The sequence below is a fragment of the Pseudophryne corroboree genome, chromosome 4, assembly GCF_028390025.1.
Source record: "Pseudophryne corroboree isolate aPseCor3 chromosome 4, aPseCor3.hap2, whole genome shotgun sequence".
In the NCBI taxonomy this organism is placed as follows: Eukaryota; Metazoa; Chordata; class Amphibia; order Anura; family Myobatrachidae; genus Pseudophryne; species Pseudophryne corroboree.
The window spans coordinates 634,076,400-634,101,004 of record NC_086447.1 but is presented as its reverse complement, the minus strand read 5'-3'; the positions used below and the strand labels follow the sequence as shown (position 1 = coordinate 634,101,004).

At 36.4% G+C, this 24,605-nt stretch overlaps 2 non-coding genes across 2 annotated transcripts; both read right to left on the bottom strand.

The window, feature by feature from the left end:
• Positions 1-755: 755 nt before the first annotated feature.
• TRNAI-UAU (transfer RNA isoleucine (anticodon UAU)) lies at positions 756-848 on the bottom strand. The gene is given in 2 exon segments: positions 756-791; positions 811-848. It is a non-coding gene; the product is annotated as a tRNA-Ile (tRNA).
• Positions 849-2,555: 1,707 nt separating this feature from the next.
• On the bottom strand, positions 2,556-2,648 carry TRNAI-AAU (transfer RNA isoleucine (anticodon AAU)). Its single transcript is given in 2 exon segments — positions 2,556-2,591; positions 2,611-2,648. It is a non-coding gene; the product is annotated as a tRNA-Ile (tRNA).
• Positions 2,649-24,605: the final 21,957 nt, after the last annotated feature.

Genomic DNA, 24,605 nt, shown 5'->3' with positions numbered 1-24,605 from the left:
CAGTCATAAGAATTGAAAAAGAAAATCATTTTTGGTGATGAATGATGAGCAACAAAGGAACATGCATGCCAGATGGCACTTAAATAAGATGTCCACGGTGATAGAAAAGGTTTAAAAAACAACAACAACAATGTTATCATAATTAATGTCATATTTTAGCTTCTGTGGTCATTTTTTACAAGCTAAACACTGCAAGACTGTTTTACAGTTGAAGCAAGGATAAAATATCAACTCTAGTGATGAGACACTTGCTGTAATAAATTCCAACTCAGACGGGACTTAAACCCACAACCACTGGCTTAGGAGTACAGTGCCTTATCCATTATGCCAGTGGTGCTTACTGATGTCCTTATTTAAGACTGATAGGTTTTTAATAGTCAATTATTTATTTTTGAGGAAAAAGTGAAGCTGTTTACTGTGTTCTTTGCATTACCAAGTCCTGCAAGAAATGTGCTAGTGCTATCCAGAGCTGTCAGTATGGATTATCATGCTATATTGCAGAAAATCAATTTGATGCAACTGCTTTACCAACAGTATGTTAATCTTTTCCATTGCTGTTTTGTTGGCTGACTGAAGGTAGATATGCAGTGCATTTGAATCATAGCAGATGCGTGCTGACAACTTAAATGCACAATCATGTTTGTGTTTTTTCTTTCTTTCTTCCATCCTTTGTAATATCATATTAAATATTAAGGTAGCAGTTTATAATCAATGACTAATGACATAAGAAAAGGGAAAAAAACAGTATACAAAGATGCTCCAGGTGAGGCTTGAACTCACAACCTCGGCATTGCTCAACAGATACCGTCTTATAAGTACCGCACGCTGACCAATTGCGCCACTGGAGCACTTTGCAGCATTGATTGGTTATGCTAGATGTGGATTTTATTCAATACAATCAGTACAGTCATAAGAATTGAAAAAGAAAATCATTTTTGGTGATGAATGATGAGCAACAAAGGAACATGCATGCCAGATGGTACTTGAATAAGCTGTCCACGGTGATAGAAAAGGTTTAAAAAACAACAACAACAATGTTATCATAATTAATGTCATATTTTAGCTTCTGTGGTCATTTTTTACAAGCTAAACACTGCAAGACTGTTTTACAGTTGAAGCAAGGATAAAATATCAACTCTAGTGATGAGACACTTGCTGTAATGACTTCCACCCCATATGGGACTTGGACCCCCTGGCTTAGGAGGGCATTGACTTATCCATTATGCCAGTGGTGCTTACTGATGTTCTTATTTAAGACTGTTAGGTTTTTAATAGTCAATTCTTTATTTTTGAGGAAAAAGTGAAGCTGTTTACTGTGTTCTTTGCATTACCAAGTCCAGCAAGAAATGTGCTGTTACTATCCAGAGCTGTCAGTATGGATTATCATGCTATATTGCAGAAAATCAATTTGATGCAACTGCTTTACCAACAGTATGTTAATCTTTTCCATTGCTGTTTTGTTGGCTGACTGAAGGAAGATATGCAGTGCATTTGAACCAAAGCAGATGTGTGCTGACAAGTTAAATGCACAATCATGTTTGTGTTTTTTTTCTTTCTTTCTTCCATCCTTTGTAATATCATATTAAATATTAAGGAAGCAGTTTATAATCAATGACTAATGACATAAGAAAAGGAAAAAAAAAATAGTATACAAAGATGCTCCAGGTGAGGCTTGAACTCACAACCTCGGCATTGCTCAACAGATACTGTCTTATAAATACTGCGTGCTGACCAATTGCACCACTGGATCACTTTGCAGCATTAATTGGTTATGCTAGATGTGGATTTTATTCAATACAATCAGTACAGTCATAAGAATTGAAAAGAAAATCATTTTTGGTGATGAATGATGAGCAACAAAGGAACATGCATGCCAGATGGTACTTGAATAAGCTGTCCACGGTGATAGAAAAGGTTTAAAAAACAACAACAACAATGTTATCATAATTAATGCCATACTTTAGCTTCTGTGGTCATTTTTTACAAGCTAAACACTGCAAGACTGTTTTACTGTTGAAGCAAGGATAAAATATCAACTCTAGTGATGAGACACTTGCTGTAATGACTTCTACCCCATATGGGACTTGGACCCCCTGGCTTAGGAGGGCAGTGACTTATCCATTATGCCAGTGGTGCTTACTGATGTTCTAATTTAAGACTGTTAGGTTTTTAATAGTCAATTATTTATTTTTGAGGAAAAAGTGAAGCTGTTTACTGTGTTCTTTGCATTACCAAGTCCAGCAAGAAATGTGCTGGTACTATCCAGAGCTGTCAGTATGGATTATCATGCTATATTGCAGAAAATCAATTTGATGCAACTGCTTTACCAACAGTATGTTAATCTTTTCCATTGCTGTTTTGTTGGCTGACTGAAGGAAGATATGCAGTGCATTTGAACCAAAGCAGATGTGTGCTGACAACTTAAATGCACAATTATGTTTGTGTTTTTTCTTTCTTTCTTCCATCCTTTGTAATATCATATTAAATATTAAGGTAGCAGTTTATATTCAATGACTAATGACATAAGAAAAGGAAAAAAAAACAGTATACAAAGATGCTCCAGGTGAGGCTTGAACTCACAACCTCGGCATTGCTCAACAGATACCGTCTTATTAGTACCACGCGCTGACCAATTGCGCCACTGGAGCACTTTGCAGCTTTGATTGGTTATGCTAGATGTGGATTTTATTTAATACAATCAGTACAGTCATAAGAATTGAAAAAGAAAATCATTTTTGGTGATGAATGATGAGCAACAAAGGAACATGCATGCCAGATGGTACTTAAATAAGCTGTCCACGGTGATAGAAAAGGTTTAAAAAAACAACAACAACAACAACAACAATGTTATCTTAATTAATGTCATATTTTAGCTTCTGTAGTCATTTTTTACAAGCTAAACACTGCAAGACTGTTTTACTGTTGAAGCAAGGATAAAATATCAACTCTAGTGATGAGACACTTGCTGTAATGACTTCCACCCCATATGGGACTTGGACCCCCTGGCTTAGGAGGGCAGTGACTTATCCATTATGCCAGTGGTGCTTACTGGTGTTCTTATTTAAGACTGTTAGGTTTTTAATAGTCAATTATTTATTTTTGAGGAAAAAGTGAAGCTGTTTACTGTGTTCTTTGCATTACCAAGTCCAGCAAGAAATGTGCTGGTACTATCCAGAGCTGTCAGTATGGATTATCATGCTATATTGCAGAAAATCAATTTGATGCAACTGCTTTACCAACAGTATGTTAATCTTTTCCATTGCTGTTTTGTTGGCTGACTGAAGGAAGATATGCAGTGCATTTGAACCAAAGCAGATGTGTGCTGACAACTTAAATGCACAATCATGTTTGTGTTTTTTCTTTCTTTCTTCCATCCTTTGTAATATCATATTAAATATTAAGGAAGCAGTTTATAATCAATGACTAATGACATAAGAAAAGGAAAAAAAACAGTATACAAAGATACTCCAGGTGAGGCTTGAACTCACAACCTCGGCATTGCTCAACAGATTCTGTCTTATAAATACCGCACGCTGACCAATTGCGCCACTGGATCACTTTGCAGCATTAATTGGTTATGCTAGATGTGGATTTTATTCAATACAATCAGTACAGTCATAAGAATTGAAAAGAAAATCATTTTTGGTGATGAATGATGAGCAACAAAGGAACATGCATGCCAGATGGTACTTGAATAAGCTGTCCACGGTGATAGAAAAGGTTTAAAAAACAACAACAACAACAACAATGTTATCATAATTAATGTCATATTTTAGCTTCTGTGGTCATTTTTTACAAGCTAAACACTGCAAGACTGTTTTACTGTTGAAGCAAGGATAAAATATCAACTCTAGTGATGAGACACTTGCTGTAATGACTTCCACCCCATATGGGACTTGGACCCCCTGGCTTAGGAGGGCAGTGACTTATCCATTATGCCAGTGGTGCTTACTGATGTTCTTATTTAAGACTGATAGGTTTTTAATAGTCAATTATTTATTTTTGAGGAAAAAGTGAAGCTGTTTACTGTGTTCTTTGCATTACCAAGTCCAGCAAGAAATGTGCTAGTGCTATCCAGAACTGTGAGTATGGATTATCATGCTATATTGCAGAAAATCAATTTGATGCAACTGCTTTACCAACAGTATGTTAATCTTTTCCATTGCTGTTTTGTTGGCTGACTGAAGGAAGATATGCAGTGCATTTGAACCATAGCAGATGCGTGCTGACAACTTAAATGCACAATCATGTTTGTGTTTTTTCTTTCTTTCTTCCATCCTTTGTAATATATTAAATATTAAGGAAGCAGTTTATAATCAATGACTAATGACATAAGAAAAGGAAAAAAAAACAGTATACAAAGATGCTCCAGGTGAGGCTTGAATTCACAACCACGGCATTGCTCAACAGATACTGTCTTATAAGTACCGCACTCTGACCAATTGCGCCACTGGAGCACTTTGCAGCATTAATTGGTTATGCTAGATGTGGATTTTATTCAATACAATCAGTACAGTCATAAGAATTGAAAAAGAAAATCATTTTTGGTGAGGAATGATGAGCAACAAAGGAACATGCATGCCAGATGGCACTTGAATAAGCTGTCCACGGTGATAGAAAAGGTTTAAAAAACAACAACAACAATGTTATCATAATTAATGTCATATTTTAGCTTCTGTGGACATTTTTTACAAGCGAAACACTGCAAGACTGTTTTACAGTTGAAGCAAGGATAAAATATCAACTCTAGTGATGAGACACTTGCTGTAATGACTTCCACCCCATATGGGACTTGGACCCCCTGGCTTAGGAGGGCAGTGACTTATCCATTATGCCAGTGGTGCTTACTGATGTTCTTATTTAAGACTGTTAGGTTTTTAATAGTCAATTATTTATTTTTGAGGAAAAAGTGAAGCTGTTTACTGTATTATTTGCATTACCAAGTCCAGCAAGAAAAGTTCTGGTACTATCCAGAGCTGTCAGTATGGATTATCATGCTATATTGCAGAAAATCAATTTGATGCAACTGCTTTACCAACAGTATGTTAATCTTTTCCATTGCTGTTTTGTTGGCTGACTGAAGGAAGATATGCAGTGCATTTGAACCAAAGCAGATGTGTGCTGACAACTTAAATGCACAAACATGTTTGTGTTTTTTCTTTCTTTCTTCCATCCTTTGTAATATCATATTAAATATTAAGGTAGCAGTTTATAATCAATGACTAATGACATAAGAAAAGGAAAAAAACAGTATACAAAAATGCTGCAGGCGAGGTTTGAACTCACAACTTCAGCATTGCTCAACAGATACTGTCTTACAAGTACCACGCGCTGACCAATTGCGCCACTGGAGCACTTTGAAGCATTGATTGGTTATGCTAGATGTGGATTTTATGCAATACAATCAGTACAGTCATAAGAATTGAAAAAGAAAATCATTTTTGGTGATGAATGATGAGCAACAAAGGAACATGCATGCCAGATGGCACTTGAATAAGCTGTCCACGGTGATAGAAAAGGTTTAAGAAACAACAACAACAACAACAACAATGTTATCATAATTAATGTCATATTTTAGCTTCTGTGGTCATTTTTTACAAGCTAAACACTGCAAGACTGTTTTACAGTTGAAGCAAGGATAAAATATCAACTCTAGTGATGAGACACTTGCTGTAATGACTTCCACCCCATATGGGACTTGGACCCCCTGGCTTAGGAGGGCAGTGACTTATCCATTATGCCAGTGGTGCTTACTGATGTTCTTATTTAAGACTGTTAGGTTTTTAATAGTCAATTCTTTATTTTTGAGGAAAAAGTGAAGCTGTTTACTGTGTTCTTTGCATTACCAAGTCCTGCAAGAAATGTGCTGGTACTATCCAGAGCTGTCAGTATGGATTATCATGCTATATTGCAGAAAATCAATTTGATGCAACTGCTTTACCAACAGTATGTTAATCTTTTCCATTGCTGTTTTGTTGGCTGACTGAAGGAAGATATGCAGTGCATTTGAACCAAAGCAGATGTGTGCTGACAACTTAAATGCACAATCATGTTTGTGTTTTTTCTTTCTTTCTTTCGTCCTTTGTAATATCATATTAAATATTAAGGTAGCAGTTTATAATCAATGACTAATGACATAAGAAAAGGAAAAAAAAACTGTATACAAAGATGCTTCAGGAAAGCCTGAACTCATAACCTCGGCATTGCTCAACAGATACTGTCTTATAATTACCGCGCGCTGACCAATTGCGCCACTGGATCACTTTGCAGCATTAATTGGTTATGTTAGATGTGGATTTTATTCAAAGGAAATTTAATTTAGAGTGTTTAACCACTCCAACTCCTGGCGCAAATATTGTATTAAGTTAAATTAATTAATTACACATCAGCTGCAAATACTGAGGGATCGCTAACTCCCCCAAACAACTAGACACAAAATATAAACAAAATGTGTATTTGCGCTTGGTGTATAATTAGTAATAAGATAAAAAGATAAAAATGTCAAAAAATAAATACACAGGTGTCTGCTTGAATCAAAATCAACACACGTGGAACTTGCTGATATAATTAAAAATAAACAAATTTATTAACATACACAATTAAAACCCATCTATAGAGGGAAGCTCAGACACATTCATATGTATTCAGATTACTTTGCCACTTTGTAAAAGAACTTAAAACACTGTAGCTTGTGAATTGCCACAGAGACCTGTATGGTCTAATAGAATCAATTGAACGGATTGCAATAGTTACTTCAGCCTTTAGAAATTGGTTAATACTCCCGTCCTCTATGCTACTGGCGTCCCAGTGCAGAGGTAATGCTGCTGATAATAATTACCTGACCTGCGGGAAGGTTCAGTCTCGCAGCACAGGAGAAACCGGGGAATCTTCTCAGCGTCCGCCGCCGGCACTATCACGGTGCAGATGTCACTGTCCTGGCGGGCGAGTGCAGATGCTGCAGGGGTATGCTGACCTGGCGTCCCGGTAGAAGAGATCCAAGGCTGAATTCAAATCAACCGCTGCATGCGGAAACGGCAAATAGCAATCAGTACGTGTGCAGACTGAGCAGGGAAGATGACGTCAACGCGTTTCGTCCCGTCACACTCGGGACTTCCTCAAGACGATATGGCTCCTTCTGTATTAGCCCGTATTTAACTCCCCATAAGGACCGCCTTTATAATCATTAGAAGCACCAGTGTGCATACATAATTAATTAATTATATTAAACAGCACCTGCTCAGTCTGCACACGTACTGATTGCTATTTGCCGTTTCCGCATGCAGCGGTTGATTTGAATTCAGCCTTGGATCTCTTCTACCGGGACGCCAGGTCAGCATACCCCTGCAGCATCCGCACTCGCCCGCCAGGACAGTGACATCTGCACCGTGATAGTGCCGGCGGCGGACGCTGAGAAGATTCCCCGGTTTCTCCTGTGCTGCGAGACTGAACCTTCCCGCAGGTCGGGTAATTATTATTAGCAGCATTACCTCTGCTCTGGGACGCCAGTAGCATAGAGGACGGGAGTATTAACCAATTTCTAAAGGCTGAAGTAACTATTGCAATCCGTTCAATTGATTCTATTAGACCATACAGGTCTCTGTGGCAATTCACAAGCTACAGTGTTTTAAGTTCTTTTACAAAGTGGCAAAGTAATCTGAATACATATGAATGTGTCTGAGCTTCCCTCTATAGATGGGTTTTAATTGTGTATGTTAATAAATTTGTTTATTTTTAATTATATCAGCAAGTTCCACGTGTGTTGATTTTGATTCAAGCAGACACCTGTGTATTTATTTTTTGACATTTTTATCTTTTTATCTTATTACTAATTATACACCAAGCGCAAATACACATTTTGTTTATATTTTGTGGATTTTATTCAATACAATCAGTACAGTCATAAGAATTGAAAAAGAAAATCATTTTTGGTGATGAATGATGAGCAACAAAGGAACATGCATGCCAGATGGCACTTGAATAAGCTGTCCACGGTGATAGAAAAGGTTTAAAAAACAACAACAACAACAATGTTATCATAATTAATGTCATATTTTAGCTTCTGTGGTCATTTTTTACAAGCTAAACACTGCAAGACTGTTTTACTGTTGAAGCAAGGATAAAATATCAACTCTAGTGATGAGACACTTGCTGTAATGACTTCCACCCCATATGGGACTTGGACCCCCTGGCTTAGGAGGGCAGTGACTTATCCATTATGCCAGTGGTGCTTACTGATGTTCTTATTTAAGACTGTTAGGTTTTTAATAGTCAATTATTTATTTTTGAGGAAAAAGTGAAGCTGTTTACTGTGTTCTTTGCATTACCAAGTCCTGCAAGAAATGTGCTGGTACTATCCAGAGCTGTCAGTATGGATTATCATGCTATATTGCAGAAAATCAATTTGATGCAACTGCTTTACCAACAGTATGTTAATCTTTTCCATTGCTGTTTTGTTGGCTGACTGAAGGAAGATATGCAGTGCATTTGAACCAAAGCAGATGTGTGCTGACAACTTAAATGCACAATCATGTTTGTGTTTTTTCTTTCTTTCGTCCTTTGTAATATCATATTAAATATTAAGGTAGCAGTTTATAATCAATGACTAATGACATAAGAAAAGGAAAAAAAAACTGTATACAAAGATGCTTCAGGAAATCTTGAACTCACAACCTCGGCATTGCTCAACAGATACTGTCTTATAATTACCGCGCGCTGACCAATTGCGCCACTGGATCACTTTACAGCATTAATTGGTTATGTTAGATGTGGATTTTATTCAATACAATCAGTACAGTCATAAGAATTGAAAAAGAAAATCATTTTTGGTGATGAATGATGAGCAACAAAGGAACATGCATGCCAGATGGCACTTGAATAAGCTGTCCACGGTGATAGAAAACGATTAAAAAACAACAACAACAATGTTATCATAATTAATGTCATATTTTAGCTTCTGTGGTCATTTTTTACAAGCTAAACACTGCAAGACTGTTTTACAGTTGAAGCAAGGATAAAATATCAACTCTAGTGATCAGACACTTGCTGTAATGACTTCCACCCCATATGGGACTTGGACCCCCTGGCTTAGGAGGGCAGTGACTTATCCATTATGCCAGTGGTGCTTACTGATGTTCTTATTTAAGACTGTTAGGTTTTTAATAGTCAATTATTTATTTTTGAGGAAAAAGTGAAGCTGTTTACTGTGTTCTTTGCATTATAAAGTCCAGCAAGAAATGTGCTGGCTCTATCCAGAGCTGTCAGTATGGATTATCATGCTATATTGCAGAAAATCAATTTGATGCAACTGCTTTACCAACAGTATGTTAATATTTTCCATTGCTGTTTTGTTGGCTGACTGAAGGAAGATATGCAGTGCATTTGAACCAAAGCAGATGTGTGCTGACAACTTAAATGCACAATCATGTTTGTGTTTTTTTCTTTCTTTCTTCCATCCTTTGTAATATCATATTAAATATTAAGGTAGCAGTTTATAATCAATGACAAATGACATAAGAAAAGGAAAAAAACAGTATACAAAAATGCTCCAGGCAAGGTTTGAACTCACAACTTCAGCATTGCTCAACAGATACTATCTTATAAGTACCACGCGCTGACCAATTGCACCACTGGAGCACTTTGCAGCATTTATTGTTTATGCTAGATGTGGATTTTATGCAATACAATCAGTACAGTCATAAGAATTGAAAAAGAAAATCATTTTTGGTGATGAATGATGAGCAACAAAGGAACATGCATGCCAGATGGCACTTGAATAAGCTGTCCACGGTGATAGAAAAGGTTTAAAAAACAACAACAACAATGTTATCATAATTAATGTCATATTTTAGCTTCTGTGGTCATTTTTTACAAGCTAAACACTGCAAGACTGTTTTACAGTTGAAGCAAGGATAAAATATCAACTCTAGTGATGAGACACTTGCTGTAATGACTTCCACCCCATATGGGACTTGGACCCCCTGGCTTAGGAGGGCAGTGACTTATCCATTATGCCAGTGGTGCTTACTGATGTTCTAATTTAAGACTGTTAGGTTTTTAATAGTCAATTATTTATTTTTGAGGAAAAAGTGAAGCTGTTTACTGTGTTCTTTGCATTACCAAGTCCTGCAAGAAATGTGCTGGTACTATCCAGAGCTGTCAGTATGGATTATCATGCTATATTTCAGAAAATCAATTTGATGCAACTGCTTTACCAACAGTATGTTAATCTTTTCCATTGCTGTTTTGTTGGCTGACTGAAGGAAGATATGCAGTGCATTTGAACCAAAGCAGATGTGTGCTGACAAGTTAAATGCACAATCATGTTTGTGTTTTTTCTTACTTTCTTTCGTCCTTTGTAATATCATATTAAATATTAAGGTAGCAGTTTATAATCAATGACTAATGACATAAGAAAAGGAAAAAAAACAGTATACAAAGATGTTCCAGGTGAGGCTTGAACTCACATCCTCGGCATAGCTAAACAGATGCCGTCTTATAACTACCGCGCGCTGACCAATTGCGCCACTGGAGCACTTTGCAGCATTGTTTGGTTATGCTAGATGTGGATTTTATACAATGCAATCAGTACAGTCATAAGAATTGAAAAAGAAAATCATTTTTGGTAAAGAATGATGAGCAACAAAGGAACATGCTTGCCAGATGGTACTTAAATAAGCTGTCCACGGTGATAGAAAATGTTTAAAAAAAACAACAACAATGTTATCATAATAAATGTCATATTTTAGCTTCTGTGGTCATTTTTTGCAAGCTAAACACTGCAAGACTGTTTTACAGTTGAAGCAAGGATAAAATATCAACTCTAGTGATGAGACACTTGCTGTAATGACTTCCACCCCATATGGAACTTGGACCCCCTGTCTTAGGAGGGCAGTGACTTATCCATTTTGCCAGTGGTGCTTACTGATGTTCTTATTTAAGACTGTTAGGTTTTTAATAGTCAATTATTTATTTTTGAGGAAAAAGGGAAGCTGTTTACTGTGTTCTTTGCATTACCAAGTCCAGCAAGAAATGTGCTGGTACTATCCAGAGCTGTCAGTATGGATTATCATGCTATATTGCAGAAAATCAATTTGATGCAACTGCTTTACCAACAGTATGTTAATCTTTTCCATTGCTGTTTTGTTGGCTGACTGAAGGAAGATATGCATTGCATTTGAACCAAAGCAGATGTGTGCTGACAACTTAAATGCACAATCATGTTTGTGTTTTTTCTTTCTTTCTTCCATCCTTTGTAATATCATATTAGATATTAAGGTAGCAGTTTATAATCAATGACTAATGACATAAGAAAAGGAAAAAAACAGTATATAAAAATGCTGCAGGCGAGGTTTGAACTCACAACTTCAGCATTGCTCAACAGATACTGTTTTATAAGTACCACGCGCTGACCAATTGCGCCACTGGAGCACTTTGCAGCATTGATTGGTTATGCTAGATGTGGATTTTATGCAATACAATCAGTACAGTCATAAGAATTGAAAAAGAAAATCATTTTTGGTGATGAATGATGAGCAACAAAGGAACATGCATGCCAGATGGCACTTGAATAAGCTGTCCACGGTGATAGAAAAGGTTTAAAAACAACAACAACAACAACAACAACAACAATGTTATCATAATAAATGTCATATTTTAGCTTCTGTGGTCATTTTTTACAAGCTAAACACTGCAAGACTGTTTTACAGTTGAAGCAAGGATAAAATATCAACTCTAGTGATCAGACACTTGCTGTAATGACTTCCACCCCATATGGGACTTGGACCCCCTGGCTTAGGAGGGCAGTGACTTATCCATTATGCCAGTGGTGCTTACTGATGTTCTTATTTAAGACTGTTAGGTTTTTAATAGTCAATTATTTATTTTTGAGGAAAAAGTGAAGCTGTTTACTGTGTTCTTTGCATTACCAAGTCCTGCAAGAAATGTGCTGGTACTATCCAGAGCTGTCAGTATGGATTATCATGCTATATTGCAGAAAATCAATTTGATGCAACTGCTTTACCAACAGTATGTTAATCTTTTCCATTGCTGTTTTGTTGGCTGACTGAAGGAAGATATGCAGTGCATTTGAACCAAAGCAGATGTGTGCTGACAACTTAAATGCACAATCATGTTTGTGTTTTTTCTTTTTTTCTTTCGTCCTTTGTAATATCATATTAAATATTAAGGTAGCAGTTTATAATCAATGACTAATGACATAAGAAAAGGAAAAAAAAACTGTGTACAAAGATGCTTCAGGTGAGGAATGAACTCACAACCTCGGCATTGCTCAACAGATACTATCTTATAAGTACCACGCGCTGACCAATTGCACCACTGGAGCACTTTGCAGCATTTATTGTTTATGCTAGATGTGGATTTTATGCAATACAATCAGTACAGTCATAAGAATTGAAAAAGAAAATCATTTTTGGTGATGAATGATGAGCAACAAAGGAACATGCATGCCAGATGGCACTTGAATAAGCTGTCCACGGTGATAGAAAAGGTTTAAAAAACAACAACAACAATGTTATCATAATTAATGTCATATTTTAGCTTCTGTGGTCATTTTTTACAAGCTAAACACTGCAAGACTGTTTTACAGTTGAAGCAAGGATAAAATATCAACTCTAGTGATGAGACACTTGCTGTAATGACTTCCACCCCATATGGGACTTGGACCCCCTGGCTTAGGAGGGCAGTGACTTATCCATTATGCCAGTGGTGCTTACTGATGTTCTAATTTAAGACTGTTAGGTTTTTAATAGTCAATTATTTATTTTTGAGGAAAAAGTGAAGCTGTTTACTGTGTTCTTTGCATTACCAAGTCCTGCAAGAAATGTGCTGGTACTATCCAGAGCTGTCAGTATGGATTATCATGCTATATTTCAGAAAATCAATTTGATGCAACTGCTTTACCAACAGTATGTTAATCTTTTCCATTGCTGTTTTGTTGGCTGACTGAAGGAAGATATGCAGTGCATTTGAACCAAAGCAGATGTGTGCTGACAAGTTAAATGCACAATCATGTTTGTGTTTTTTCTTACTTTCTTTCGTCCTTTGTAATATCATATTAAATATTAAGGTAGCAGTTTATAATCAATGACTAATGACATAAGAAAAGGAAAAAAAACAGTATACAAAGATGTTCCAGGTGAGGCTTGAACTCACATCCTCGGCATAGCTAAACAGATACCGTCTTATAACTACCGCGCGCTGACCAATTGCGCCACTGGAGCACTTTGCAGCATTGTTTGGTTATGCTAGATGTGGATTTTATACAATGCAATCAGTACAGTCATAAGAATTGAAAAAGAAAATCATTTTTGGTGATGAATGATGAGCAACAAAGGAACATGCTTGCCAGATGGTACTTAAATAAGCTGTCCACGGTGATAGAAAATGTTTAAAAAAAACAACAACAATGTTATCATAATAAATGTCATATTTTAGCTTCTGTGGTCATTTTTTGCAAGCTAAACACTGCAAGACTGTTTTACAGTTGAAGCAAGGATAAAATATCAACTCTAGTGATGAGACACTTGCTGTAATGACTTCCACCCCATATGGAACTTGGACCCCCTGTCTTAGGAGGGCAGTGACTTATCCATTTTGCCAGTGGTGCTTACTGATGTTCTTATTTAAGACTGTTAGGTTTTTAATAGTCAATTATTTATTTTTGAGGAAAAAGGGAAGCTGTTTACTGTGTTCTTTGCATTACCAAGTCCAGCAAGAAATGTGCTGGTACTATCCAGAGCTGTCAGTATGGATTATCATGCTATATTGCAGAAAATCAATTTGATGCAACTGCTTTACCAACAGTATGTTAATCTTTTCCATTGCTGTTTTGTTGGCTGACTGAAGGAAGATATGCATTGCATTTGAACCAAAGCAGATGTGTGCTGACAACTTAAATGCACAATCATGTTTGTGTTTTTTCTTTCTTTCTTCCATCCTTTGTAATATCATATTAGATATTAAGGTAGCAGTTTATAATCAATGACTAATGACATAAGAAAAGGAAAAAAACAGTATATAAAAATGCTGCAGGCGAGGTTTGAACTCACAACTTCTACATTGCTCAACAGATACTGTTTTATAAGTACCACGCGCTGACCAATTGCGCCACTGGAGCTATTTGCAGCATTGATTGGTTATGCTAGATGTGGATTTTATGCAATACAATCAGTACAGTCATAAGAATTGAAAAAGAAAATCATTTTTGGTGATGAATGATGAGCAACAAAGGAACATGCATGCCAGATGGCACTTGAATAAGCTGTCCACGGTGATAGAAAAGGTTTAAAAACAACAACAACAACAACAACAACAACAACAATGTTATCATAATTAATGTCATATTTTAGCTTCTGTGGTCATTTTTTACAAGCTAAACACTGCAAGACTGTTTTACAGTTGAAGCAAGGATAAAATATCAACTCTAGTGATGAGACACTTGCTGTAATGACTTCCACCCCATATGGGACTTGGACCCCCTGGCTTAGGAGGGCAGTGACTTATCCATTATGCCAGTGGTGCTTACTGATGTTCTTATTTAAGACTGTTAGGTTTTTAATAGTCAATTATTTATTTTTGAGGAAAAAGTGAAGCTGTTTACTGTGTTCTTTGCATTACCAAGTCCTGCAAGAAATGTGCTGGTACTATCCAGAGCTGTCAGTATGGATTATCATGCTATATTGCAGAAAATCAATTTGATGCAACTGCTTTACCAACAGTATGTTAATCTTTTCCATTGCTGTTTTGTTGGCTGACTGAAGGAAGATATGCAGTGCATTTGAACCAAAGCAGATGTGTGCTGACAACTTAAATGCACAATCATGTTTGTGTTTTTTCTTTCTTTCTTTCGTCCTTTGTAATATCATATTAAATATTAAGGTAGCAGTTTATAATCAATGACTAATGACATAAGAAAAGGAAAAAAAAACTGTGTACAAAGATGCTTCAGGTGAGGAATGAACTCACAAGCTCGGCATTGCTCAACAGATACTGTGTTATAATTACCGCGCGCTGACCAATTGCACCACTGGATCACTTTGCAGCATTTATTGGTTATGTTAGATGTGGATTTTATTCAATACAATCAGTACAGTCATAAGAATTGAAAAAGAAAATCATTTTTGGTGATGAATGATGAGCAACAAAGGAACATGCATGCCAGATGGCACTTGAATAAGCTGTCCACGGTGATAGAAAAGGTTTAAAAAAACAACAACAACAATGTTATCATAATTAATGTCATATTTTAGCTTCTGTGGTCATTTTTTACAAGCTTAACACTGCAAGACTGTTTTACAGTTGAAGCAAGGATACAATATCAACTCTGGTGATGAGACACTTGCTGTAATGACTTCCACCCCATATGGGACTTGGACCCCCTGTCTTAGGAGGGCAGTGACTTATCCATTTTGCCAGTGGTGCTTACTGATGTTCTTATTTAAGACTGTTAGGTTTTTAATAGTCAATTATTTATTTTTGAGGAAAAAGGGAAGCTGTTTACTGTGTTCTTTGCATTACCAAGTCCAGCAAGAAATGTGCTGGTACTATCCAGAGCTGTCAGTATGGATTATCATGCTATATTGCAGAAAATCAATTTGATGCAACTGCTTTACCAACAGTATGTTAATCTTTTCCATTGCTGTTTTGTTGGCTGACTGAAGGAAGACATGCATTGCATTTGAACCAAAGCAGATGTGTGCTGACAACTTAAATGCACAATCATGTTTGTGTTTTTTCTTTCTTTCTTCCACCCTTTGTAATATCATATTAAATATTAAGGTAGCAGTTTATAATCAATGACTAATGACATATGAAAAGGAAAAAAACAGTATACAAAAATGCTCAAGGCAAGGTTTGAACTCACAACTTCAGCATTGCTCAACAGATACTATCTTATAAGTACCACGCGCTGACCAATTGCGCCACTGGAGCACTTTGCAGCATTGATTGGTTATGCTAGATGTGGATTTTATGCAATACAATCAGTACAGTCATAAGAATTGAAAAAGAAAATCATTTTTAGTGATGAATGATGAGCAACAAAGGAACATGCTTGCCAGATGGTACTTAAATAAGCTGTCCACGGTGATAGAAAATGTTTAAAAAAAACAACAACAATGTTATCATAATAAATGTCATATTTTAGCTTCTGTGGTCATTTTTTGCAAGCTAAACACTGCAAGACTGTTTTACAGTTGAAGCAAGGATAAAATATCAACTCTAGTGATGAGACACTTGCTGTAATGACTTCCACCCCATATGGAACTTGGACCCCCTGTCTTAGGAGGGCAGTGACTTATCCATTATGCCAGTGGTGCTTACTGATGTTCTTATTTAAGACTGTTAGGTTTTTAATAGTCAATTATTTATTTTTGAGGAAAAAGTGAAGCTGTTTACTGTGTTCTTTGCATTACCAAGTCCAGCAAGAAATGTGCTGGTACTATCCAGAGCTGTCAGTATGGATTATCATGCTATATTGCAGAAAATCAATTTGATGCAACTGCTTTACCAACAGTATGTTAATCTTTTCCATTGCTGTTTTGTTGGCTGACTGAAGGAAGATATGCATTGCATTTGAACCAAAGCAGATGTGTGCTGACAACTTAAATGCACAATCATGTTTGTGTTTTTTCTTTCTTTCTTCCATCCTTTGTAATATCATATTAGATATTAAGGTAGCAGTTTATAATCAATGACTAATGACATAAGAAAAGGAAAAAAACAGTATACAAAAATGCTGCAGGCGAGGTTTGAACTCACAACTTTAGCATTGCTCAACAGATACTGTCTTATAAGTACCACGCGTTGACCAATTGCGCCACTGGAGCACTTTGCAGCATTGATTAGTTATGCTAGATGTGGATTTTATGCAATACAATCAGTACAGTCATAAGAATTGAAAAAGAAAATCATTTTTGGTGATAAATGATGAGGAACAAAGGAACATGCATGCCAGATGGCACTTGAATAAGCTGTCCACGGTGATAGAAAAGGTTTAAAAAACAACAACAACAACAATGTTATCTTAATTAATGTCATATTTTAGCTTCTGTGGTCATTTTTTACAAGCTAAACACTGCAAGACTGTTTTACAGTTGAAGCAAGGATAAAATATCAACTCTAGTGATGAGACACTTGCTGTAATGACTTCCACCCCATATGGGACTTGGACCCCCTGGCTTAGGAGGGCAGTGACTTATCCATTATGCCAGTGGTGCTTACTGATGTTCTTATTTAAGACTGTTAGGTTTTTAATAGTCAATAATTTATTTTTGAGGAAAAAGTGAAGCTGTTTACTGTGTTCTTTGCATTACCAAGTCCTGCAAGAAATGTGCTGGTACTATCCAGAGCTGTCAGTATGGATTATCATGCTATATTGCAGAAAATCAATTTGATGCAACTGCTTTACCAACAGTATGTTAATCTTTTCCATTGCTGTTTTGTTGGCTGACTGAAGGAAGATATGCAGTGCATTTGAACCAAAGCAGATGTGTGCTGACAAGTTAAATGCACAATCATGTTTGTGTTTGTTTTTTCTTTCTTTCTTCCATCCTCTGTAATATCATATTAAATATTAAGGAAGCAGTTTATAATCAATGACTAATGACATAAGAAAAGGAAAAAAAACAGTATACAAAGATGTTCCAGGTGAGGCTTGAACTCACATTCTCGGCATAGCTAAACAGATACTGTCTTATAACTACCGCGCGCTGACCAATTGCGCCACTGGAGCACTTTGCAGCATTGTTTGGTTATGCTAGATGTGGATTTTATACAATGCAATCAGTACAGTCATAAGAATTGAAAAAGAAAATCATTTTTGGTGATGAATGATGAGCAACAAAGGAACATGCTTGCCAGATGGTACTTAAATAAGCTGTCCACGGTGATAGAAAATGTTTAAAAAAAACAACAACAATGTTATCATAATAAATGTCATATTTTAGCTTCTGTGGTCATTTTTTGCAAGCTAAACACTGCAAGACTGTTTTACAGTTGAAGCAAGGATAAAATATCAACTCTAGTGATGAGACACTTGCTGTAATGACTTCCACCCCATATGGAACTTGGACCCCCTGTCTTAGGAGGGCAGTGACTTATCCATTTTGCCAGTGGTGCTTACTGATGTTCTTATTTAAGACTGTTAGGTTTTTAATAGTCAATTATTTATTTTTGAGGAAAAAGGGAAGCTGTTTACTGTGTTCTTTGCATTACCAAGTCCAGCAAGAAATGTGCTGGTACTATCCAGAGCTGTCAGTATGGATTATCATGCTATATTGCAGAAAATCAATTTGATGCAACTGCTTTACCAACAGTATGTTAATCTTTTCCATTGCTGTTTTGTTGGCTGACTGAAGGAAGATATGCATTGCATTTGAACCAAAGCAGATGTGTGCTGACAACTTAAATGCACAATCATGTTTGTGTTTTTTCTTTCTTTCTTCCATCCTTTGTAATATCATATTAGATATTAAGGTAGCAGTTTATAATCAATGACTAATGACATAAGAAAAGGAAAAAAACAGTATACAAAAATGCTGCAGGCGAGGTTTGAACTCACAACTTTAGCATTGCTCAACAGATACTGTCTTATAAGTACCACGCGCTGACCAATTGCGCCACTGGAGCACTTTGCAGCATTGATTGGTTATGCTAGATGTGGATTTTATGCAATACAATCAGTACAGTCATAAGAATTGAAAAAGAAAATCATTTTTGGTGATGAATGATGAGGAACAAAGGAACATGCATGCCAGATGGCACTTGAATAAGCTGTCCACGGTGATAGAAAAGGTTTAAAAAACAACAACAACAACAACAACAATGTTATCATAATTAATGTCATATTTTAGCTTCTGTGGTCATTTTTTACAAGCTAAACACTGCAAGACTGTTTTACAGTTGAAGCAAGGATAAAATATCAACTCTAGTGATGAGACACTTGCTGTAATGACTTCCACCCCATATGGGACTTGGACCCCCTGGCTTAGGAGGGCAGTGACTTATCCATTATGCCAGTGGTGCTTACTGATGTTCTTATTTAAGACTGTTAGGTTTTTAATAGTCAATAATTTATTTTTGAGGAAAAAGTGAAGCTGTTTACTGTGTTCTTTGCATTACCAAGTCCAGCAAGAAATGTGCTGGTACTATCCAGAGCTGTCAGTATGGATTATCATGCTATATTGCAGAAAATCAATTTGATGCAACTGCTTTACCAACAGTATGTTAATCTTTTCCATTGCTGTTTTGTTGGCTGACTGAAGGAAGATATGCAGTGCATTTGAACCAAAGCAGATGTGTGCTGACAAGTTAAATGCACAATCATGTTTGTGTTTGTTTTTTCTTTCTTTCTTCCATCCTCTGTAATATCATATTAAATATTAAGGAAGCAGTTTATAATCAATGACTAATGACATAAGAAAAGGAAAAAAAACAGTATACAAAGATGTTCCAGGTGAGGCTTGAACTCACATTCTCGGCATAGCTAAACAGATACTGTCTTATAACTACCGCGCGCTGACCAATTGCGCCTCTGGAGCACTTTGCAGCATTGTTTGGTTATGCTAGATGTGGATTTTATACAATGCAATCAGTACAGTCATAAGAATTGAAAAAGAAAATCATTTTTGGTGATGAATGATGAGCAACAAAGGAACATGCTTGCCAGATGGTACTTAAATAAGCTGTCCACGGTGATAGAAAATGTTTAAAAAAAACAACAACAATGTTATCATAATAAATGTCATATTTTAGCTTCTGTGGTCATTTTTTGCAAGCTAAACACTGCAAGACTGTTTTACAGTTGAAGCAAGGATAAAATATCAACTCTAGTGATGAGACACTTGCTGTAATGACTTCCACCCCATATGGAACTTGGACCCCCTGTCTTAGGAGGGCAGTGACTTATCCATTTTGCCAGTGGTGCTTACTGATGTTCTTATTTAAGACTGTTAGGTTTTTAATAGTCAATTATTTATTTTTGAGGAAAAAGGGAAGCTGTTTACTGTGTTCTTTGCATTACCAAGTCCAGGAAGAAATGTGCTGGTACTATCAAGAGCTGTCAGTATGGATTATCATGCTATATTGCAGAAAATCAATTTGATGCAACTGCTTTACCAACAGTATGTTAATCTTTTCCATTGCTGTTTTGTTGGCTGACTGAAGGAAGATATGCATTGCATTTGAACCAAAGCAGATGTGTGCTGACAACTTAAATGCACAATCATGTTTGTGTTTTTTCTTTCTTTCTTCCATCCTTTGTAATATCATATTAGATATTAAGGTAGCAGTTTATAATCAATGACTAATGACATAAGAAAAGGAAAAAAACAGTATATAAAAATGCTGCAGGCAAGGTTTGAACTCACAACTTCAGCATTGCTCAACAGATACTGTCTTATAAGTACCGCGCGCTGACCAATTGCGCCACTGGAGCACTTTGCAGTATTGATTGGTTATGCTAGATGTGGATTTTATGCAATACAATCAGTACAGTCATAAGAATTGAAAAAGAAAATCATTTTTGGTGATGAATGATGAGCAACAAAGGAACATGCATGCCAGATGGCACTTGAATAAGCTGTCCACGGTGATAGAAAAGATTTAAAAAACAACAACAACAACAACAACAACAATGTTATCATAATTAATGTCATATTTTAGCTTCTGTGGTCATTTTTTACAAGCTAAACACTGCAAGACTGTTTTACAGTTGAAGCAAGGATAAAATATCAACTCTAGTGATGAGACACTTGCTGTAATGACTTCCACCCCATATGGGACTTGGACCCCCTGGCTTAGGAGGGCAGTGACTTATCCATTATGCCAGTGGTGCTTACTGATGTTCTTATTTAAGACTGTTAGGTTTTTAATAGTCAATTATTTATTTTTGAGGAAAAAGTGAAGCTGTTTACTGTGTTCTTTGCATTACCAATTCCTGCAAGAAATGTGCTGGTACTATCCAGAGCTGTCAGTATGGATTATCATGCTATATTGCAGAAAATCAATTTGATGCAACTGCTTTACCAACAGTATGTTAATCTTTTCCATTGCTGTTTTGTTGGCTGACTGAAGGAAGATATGCAGTGCATTTGAACCAAAGCAGATGTGTGCTGACAACTTAAATGCACAATCATGTTTGTGTTTTTTCTTTCTTTCTTTCGTCCTTTGTAATATCATATTAAATATTAAGGTAGCAGTTTATAATCAATGACTAATGACATAAGAAAAGGAAAAAAACAGTATACAAAAATGCTGCAGGCGAGGTTTGAACTCACAACTTCAGCATTGCTCAACAGATACTGTTTTATTAGTACCACGCGCTGACCAATTGCGCCACTGGAGCACTTTGCAGCATTGATTGGTTATGCTAGATGTTTATTTTATGCAATACAATCAGTACAGTCATAAGAATTGAAAAAGAAAATCATTTTTGGTGATGAATGATGAGCAACAAAGGAACATGCATGCCAGATGGCACTTGAATAAGCTGTCCACGGTGATAGAAAAGGTTTAAAAAACAACAACAACAACAACAACAATGTTATCATAATTAATGTCATATTTTAGCTTCTGTGGTCATTTTTTACAAGCTAAACACTGCAAGACTGTTTTACAGTTGAAGCAAGGATAAAATATCAACTCTAGTGATGAGACACTTGCTGTAATGACTTCCACCCCATATGGGACTCGGACCCCCTGGCTTAGGAGGGCAGTGACTTATCCATTATGCCAGTGGTGCTTACTGATGTTCTAATTTAAGACTGTTGGGTTTTTAATAGTCAATTATTTATTTTTGAGGAAAAAGTGAAGCTGTTTACTGTGTTCTTTGCATTACCAAGTCCTGCGAGAAATGTGCTGGTACTATCCAGAGCTGTCAGTATGGATTATCATGCTATATTGCAGAAAATCAATTTGATGCAACTGCTTTACCAACAGTATGTTAATCTTTTCCATTGCTGTTTTGTTGGCTGACTGAAGGAAGATATGCAGTGCATTTGAACCAAAGCAGATGTGTGCTGACAACTTAAATGCACAATCATGTTTGTGTTTTTTCTTTCTTTCTTTCGTCCTTTGTAATATCATATTAAATATTAAGGTAGCAGTTTATAATCAATGACTAATGACATAAGAAAAGGAAAAAAAAACTGTGTACAAAGATGCTTCAGGTGAGGCTTGAACTCACAAGCTCGGCATTGCTCAACAGATACTGTGTTATAATTACCGCGCGCTGACCAATTGCACCACTGGATCACTTTGCAGCATTTGTTGGTTATGTTAGATGAGGATTTTATTCAATACAATCAGTACAGTCATAAGAATTGAAAAAGAAAATCATTTTTGGTGATGAATGATGAGCAACAAAGGAACATGCATGCCAGATGGCACTTGAATAAGCTGTCCACGGTGATAGAAAAGGTTTAAAAAACAACAACAACAACAATGTTATCATAATTAATGTCATATTTTAGCTTCTGTGGTCATTTTTTACAAGCTAAACACTGCAAGACTGTTTTACAGTTGAAGCAAGGATACAATATCAACTCTGGTGATGAGACACTTGCTGTAATGACTTCCACCCCATATGGGACTTGGACCCCCTGGCTTAGGAGGGCAGTGACTTATCCATTATGCCAGTGGTGCTTACTGATGTTCTTATTTAAGACTGTTAGGTTTTTAATAGTCAATTATTTATTTTTGAGGAAAAAGTGAAGCTGTTTACTGTGTTCTTTGCATTACCAAGTCCAGCAAGAAATGTGCTGGTACTATCCAGAGCTGTCAGTATGGATTATCATGCTATATTGCAGAAAATCAATTTGATGCAACTGCTTTACCAACAGTATGTTAATCTTTTCCATTGCTGTTTTGTTGGCTGACTGAAGGAAGATATGCAGTGCATTTGAACCAAAGCAGATGTGTGCTGACAACTTAAATGCACAATCATGTTTGTGTTTTTTCTTTCTTTCTTCCACCCTTTGTAATATCATATTAAATATTAAGGTAGCAGTTTATAATCAATGACTAATGACATAAGAAAAGGAAAAAAACAGTATACAAAAATGCTCCAGGTAAGGTTTGAACTCACAACTTCAGCATTGCTCAACAGATACTATCTTATAAGTACCACGCGCTGACCAATTGCGCCACTGGAGCACTTTGCAGCATTGATTGGTTATGCTAGATGTGGATTTTATGCAATACAATCAGTACAGTCATAAGAATTAAAAAAGAAAATCATTTTTGGTGATGAATGATGAGGAACAAAGGAACATGCATGACAGATGACACTTGAATAAGCTGTCCACGGTGATAGAAAAGGTTTAAAAAACAACAACAACAACAACAACAACAACAACAACAATGTTATCATAATTAATGTCATATTTTAGCTTCTGTGGTCATTTTTTACAAGCTAAACACTGCAAGACTGTTTTACAGTTGAAGCAAGGATAAAATATCAACTCTAGTGATGAGACACTTGCTGTAATGACTTCCACCCAATATGGGACTTGGACCCCCTGGCTTAGGAGGGCAGTGACTTATCCATTATGCCAGTGGTGCTTACTGATGTTCTAATTTAAGACTGTTGGGTTTTTAATAGTCAATTATTTATTTTTGAGGAAAAAGTGAAGCTGTTTACTGTGTTCTTTGCATTACCAAGTCCTGCGAGAAATGTGCTGGTACTATCCAGAGCTGTCAGTATGGATTATCATGCTATATTGCAGAAAATCAATTTGATGCAACTGCTTTACCAACAGTATGTTAATCTTTTCCATTGCTGTTTTGTTGGCTGACTGAAGGAAGATATGCAGTGCATTTGAACCAAAGCAGATGTGTGCTGACAACTTAAATGCACAATCATGTTTGTGTTTTTTCTTTCTTTCTTTCGTCCTTTGTAATATCATATTAAATATTAAGGTAGCAGTTTATAATCAATGACTAATGACATAAGAAAAGGAAAAAAAAACTGTGTACAAAGATGCTTCAGGTGAGGCTTGAACTCACAAGCTCGGCATTGCTCAACAGATACTGTGTTATAATTACCGCGCGCTGACCAATTGCACCACTGGATCACTTTGCAGCATTTGTTGGTTATGTTAGATGTGGATTTTATTCAATACAATCAGTACAGTCATAAGAATTGAAAAAGAAAATCATTTTTGGTGATGAATGATGAGCAACAAAGGAACATGCATGCCAGATGGCACTTGAATAAGCTGTCCACGGTGATAGAAAAGGTTTAAAAAACAACAACAACAACAACAACAATGTTATCATAATTAATGTCATATTTTAGCTTCTGTGGTCATTTTTTACAAGCTAAACACTGCAAGACTGTTTTACAGTTGAAGCAAGGATACAATATCAACTCTGGTGATGAGACACTTGCTGTAATGACTTCCACCCCATATGGGACTTGGACCCCCTGGCTTAGGAGGGCAGTGACTTATCCATTATGCCAGTGGTGCTTACTGATGTTCTTATTTAAGACTGTTAGGTTTTTAATAGTCAATTATTTATTTTTGAGGAAAAAGTGAAGCTGTTTACTGTGTTCTTTGCATTACCAAGTCCAGCAAGAAATGTGCTGG